The sequence below is a fragment of the Macrobrachium nipponense genome, chromosome 37 (genome assembly GCF_015104395.2).
Source record: "Macrobrachium nipponense isolate FS-2020 chromosome 37, ASM1510439v2, whole genome shotgun sequence".
Taxonomy (NCBI): Eukaryota; Metazoa; Arthropoda; class Malacostraca; order Decapoda; family Palaemonidae; genus Macrobrachium; species Macrobrachium nipponense.
The window spans coordinates 55,946,292-55,951,291 of record NC_061097.1 but is presented as its reverse complement, the minus strand read 5'-3'; the positions used below and the strand labels follow the sequence as shown (position 1 = coordinate 55,951,291).

The window sequence follows — 5,000 nt, the reverse complement described above, 5'->3', positions numbered from 1 at the left end:
TTTCTGTCAGCGTCTAGGGTTTTTCTCTTTTGTCATGTTCATTTTTTTTAGAATCTTGTCTATGTGTTGTTTTTGTTGTTAGCGTTATTTAGTGCGTTCCCTCATATTACTCAACATCCTTCCCAGCTTTCTTAACATGTTAATCAGTAATTAACCTGGCAGGTATTATTCTACCATCATCCCTTTCCACGTCTCATCTACCTCCGCGCACCTGAGGAATGTTCCGATCATTCTCTTAATTCGCTTGGCCTGGCTCGTATAAAGATCTCAGTACACCTGGAGAAGCTTTCGTTACATTTTTATTGCCTTAAGCAAGGCGTGATCTGGCTTCCAGCTTACTCGGGGCGCGTGCTAAAATCTACGGTCAAATAGAGCGTTATTCCACCAACGAAAATTAAAGTACGCTACAGTTTATTAGAAATAATTTTTCTGTACTGTTCAACAAGCACATTATTTATTTTTTACCTTTTCATTCTAATAAATAAATCATAAATATCCTATCCTAAAATTCCTGTATCTTTAACTCGACACAAAACACCTTTTTCAGACCTTTATAGGTTTTTCAATAGGGCTTTCCTACCTCCACCCCCATCAAGAACAACTACAGCAAGAACAACAACAAAGTATTTTGTAGGCTTTCTCTCCGAGTAAGCAAAGACTACCCGGTTATATCTGTTTGCTTCATGAATGTTCTTTTGAAGTTAGTTTCCTTGTTCCTTGAATATACTTCCATTGTAAGTATTTTGATTAGTGAAAGGCATCTTAATATTATTGGTGGGGGGGACCTTGTGGCTTAAATTTCATACATTTATATAAAGATTTTTTTTCCAGTAATGGCTTTATGACTGAGTTGGTATGTTAATGCTTTCATTACATTGCAATGCTTTATAAACACATTGACTGGTTTGTTTATATGTCTTCGTTAGCAGGGTAACGCAAAGGTTTATGTGGAGAATTTCAGTGGAACGGTGACCAGAGGTTGTTGTCCTTGTGAGTGGCAACACCTGATCAGATTTTTGTAGACACTGGAAAGTCATTATTGGGTGGAGAAGGAACCTTTGGGATTAACGCAAGACTTCTGTCATGGCTCATAATAGCGCAGGATACCGAAAACATCCCTGACCTACATCAGCATTTGAATGTCCCTGATGGGAGGCACATAGATGAGTTAGGTTAGGTTAGGATGCATTCCTTCAGTCACCATTGCTCAGCCTTGGTGGAGGTTTGGGGACACTTATTGCTCTATTTGGTGAGTTGTAATATATCTTATCCAGTTATAACTTCACTTTTGTGACAGGAATGTATACCATTACTAGCAAACATATATATACAGAAATTATGTATGAAAATTCGGTAGGTAACTAAGTCTACAGGCACAACCAGCCTCGTTTCATGGGCATAACCAGCTCCGTTTCAGGGAATCCCTTCTCACCCCTACCCCCTTCGGAGGGTGGAGTGTGGTAGGATAAAACCCAATTATAAACCATCTTAAGGGTCGCCACTATAACCCTGCCAAGTTACACGCCCATCGGACCAGACGTTTGGCCATGATTGAATGACAGACGGACGGACAGACATTACGCCCATTATAGTAAGATTTACCCAGGAACTATGTGCGCAAAAGGTTATCCTGCTAGTACGAGGTCACCTTCATTTAACAACTTACCTGCTTCCTGTGTTTGCCTTTAAAATCGCTGTAACGCAATATAACATCTGGCTTGTATATTAAATCAACTCAAACTTCAATTTTTGCTTTCTCGGGGAGTAAGCCTAGATTCTACTTTTTTGTTGTTGTTGTTATTGTTGGGGGGGGGTAGGAAAGGTGTATGGAAGTGCCTAAAGAGGTCTGAAAAAGTGTTTCGCGTTGAGTTAAAGATACAGGAATTTTAGGATAGGATATTTATGATTTATTTATTAGAATGAAAATGTAAAAAATAATGTGCATGTTAAACAGTATAAAACAACTATTTCTAATATACTATAACGTATTTATTTTAGTTTTCGTTGGTTAAACAATGCGCCATTTGACCATAGATTTTAGCATGCCATTCGAGCAAGCTGGAGGTCGGATCACTCCTTGTTTTTTTGCGTATATGGTCAAAGTAGACGGGCAATGTTCTCATCTAGCCCAGGCCTGAAGAAACTCCTAAAAGAAAGGAAGGAGAGTAGTGTTTATTACTGATCCACTGGTATAGTGGTTAGTGTCATGGTATGCCCCTCAGGGCAATCATAAATCTCTAGCTTTGTATCATGATCAGTTACTGCTGCAGTGTGGGGTCTGCAGTGGGAGGTTGAAACCAGCATTCTTTGGAAGTTTGAATTCTAAGGCAATTGCCCCTTTGGAGTGCTTGTTCCATGTGAATAGGTTTCATCTATAGAAATAATAATTGATAATGATAATTTCTTATTGTAAACCGTTGCTTCTTACAACAGCAGGTTATCTTACTTCGATCTTGTACCTGTCAAATAATGAACCCAGGATTTGATAACAATCATTGTTTTTTATCAAACAACTAATTGCCTTTTTTTTATTCAGCCAAATTATTATTTCAATTATTCTTCCAGGTAATGGCTACTCTGAGGCCAGTCGTGACTAGTACCTCGTTGATAAGGGAAGCGATTCCAGCCATGGCGACCAGTTTCTGCTGTTCAAGGTAAATGAAAAGGTTCGTTCTCTTCCTCTCGTCTCTTTGTCTTGGTGCTGCTGGATTCATTTGCTCTGTAGGTCCTAGCTATTGCTTTTAGGAAGTTGTTTTGTCTATTTAGAACTTATTTTTTAGGAGGTTTTTTGTTTTTTAGGACTTCTGTTGTTTTTTAGGATGGTTTGTTTTTTATGAGTTCGTTGTTTTTTAGGAGGTTTTGCTTTTTATGACTTTTTTTTCTGGTTATTTTAAGGCGTTGCTTTTTTTTAGGACTTTTGTTTTTTGGACTTTTTATTTTTATTTTTAGGAAGTTGTTTTGTTTTTAGGAGGTTTTTTGTTTTTTAGGACGTTTTGTTTTTTAGGAGTTTTTTTGGGGGGTTTTGTTTCTTAGGACGTTGTTTTGTTTTTAAGGTCGTTTTGTATTTAGGAGGTTTTGTTTTTTAGGACATTGTTTTGATTTTTAGGAAGTTCTTTTGTGCTTAGGAAGTTGCTTTGCTTTTTAGAGAGTTGTTTTATTTTTAGGACTCTGCTTTGTTTTTTAGGACCTTTAGTTTATAGGGCTTTTTGTTGTTTAGGGTGTTTGGTTTTTTATGGCGTTTTGTTTTTTAGGACATTTTGTTTTTTAGGAGGTTTGTTGTTTTTTTAGGACGTTTTGTTTCTTAGGACGTTGTTTTGATTTTTAGGACGTTTTGTTTTTTAGAACGTTGCTTTGTTTATAGGGCGTTGTTTTGTTTTTAGGACGTTTCTTTGTTTTTAGGAGTTTTTTTGTTTTTGTTTTCAGGAGGTTTTGTTTTTAGGACGTTTTGTTTTTTAGGACGTTGTTTTGTTTTTCCAGAAAGTTGTTTATCTTTAGGACTTTGTCTTATTTGAGTCATGTTTGAGTATAACCTAAGTCTTTCGATTCAACTGATATCTTGAGGCCTTTTTTTCATTGCGTGGTTTAATATGTCAAGGCAACAAAGTCCATTTAAGATGTAACAAAACAAAACAAAATTTGTTTTCCATATTTTAAATCCGTTTGCTCGAAGTGCGTTGTTTACTGTTTTTTTTTTTTTTTTTTTTTTTTTTTTTTTTTTTTTTTTTTTTTTTTTTTTTTTTTTTTTTTTTTTTAAATCTTCAAGATTTGTGTTCCTACCTTAGTAGGGTTTTAATACTTTTTTAAAAGCCATCCTTATTCTGCTCAAGATGAATAAAAGATTTCGGTTCTCTTTGCATCTCGTGTTCGGCATTCCCCGCCCCCTAAGGTTTGCAGTAATTTAAAGCAGGATATTGTTGGAAATAGGAAAACTTTCGATTCAGTTTAATCCATTATTTTAATTTTTAAATTTATTTTTTTTAACCAACCAACGTTTTGCTCTCGGTTAAAGCAGAGCTTTTGATTCTGTTCACGTCTTGAATTAGGTCATGTTTTTATATATTATTTGTTTTCATTAGTAATTATCTTAGTTTCGATGCATATGTTTTTTTAAGCTGAGGAAAAACTGTACAACGTAAGGAAGTCTCGTCATGTTTTCAAATATTCTCTTTAATTAGTAATTTTCTGTTTATATGCATACGTTTCTTCAAGCTTAGGAAAACTGTTCAAGGTAAGGAAGAATTTTTGGATTTTTTAAATCTGGGAGTCCCCCCCCCCCATTTTTTTTTTTTTGTACGAAGATATCCGTTTTGTCATTTGCTTTAATCTATTGAATTTTTCCTTTTTGCGCAATCAATTTTAGACTAGTGTCATTGTCTTTTTATAGTGATTAGGCTCTTTTGAAAATCTTTATAATGTCATTATCTTATGTAAAGAAACGAATTGATGCCATTAATTAGGATAACGGGTGACAGCAGTTTTAGTAGTCATAATCAGTTAGTCAGTCATTAGGATAACGTTTATAGAGATTTTATCATGAAGATCTAGGGGTAAAGGTGTTAGTGTGGCTGAATTTGGAATTGAAATTCCTAGAGGCATACTGCTGGAGAAATTTTTATTATTATTATTATTATTTTAAACAAATTCTGTTGAGTAAAATGGCCGAATAAAGCAAATTAATCTTAGATATTATCTTTTCTATTTTTCTTAATACTCGCTTTTGTGGCTTATGTCAAGCAGGGTCCGACGACGACCCCTGATTGACCTGGACCTGAGGAACGCCTTTCCATACACCAGTATTCTGATAGTACCAGTATTAACTAATAAAAATCCTGTTCTAAATAAAATTTCCACTTTCAGCATTATTCAGATTTTTCCCAATATGAATATTGGCCAATTATTAAGAAGTATCACTGAGCCAGAAAAGCGAGTAATAAGAAAAATAGAAAAGATAATGTATAAGATTAATTTGCTGAATTCTGCCATTATTTTTATTCAACATT

General features: G+C 34.9%; 1 long non-coding RNA gene across 1 annotated transcript in view; it reads left to right on the top strand.

The window, feature by feature from the left end:
* LOC135208995 (uncharacterized) overlaps window positions 1-5,000 on the top strand; it is a 355,274-nt gene that overhangs the window by 48,897 nt on the left and 301,377 nt on the right. The window contains exon 2 of the long non-coding RNA XR_010313276.1: window positions 2,566-2,654. This is a non-coding gene — a long non-coding RNA (uncharacterized LOC135208995). The remainder of the gene's footprint in view (window positions 1-2,565; window positions 2,655-5,000) is intronic.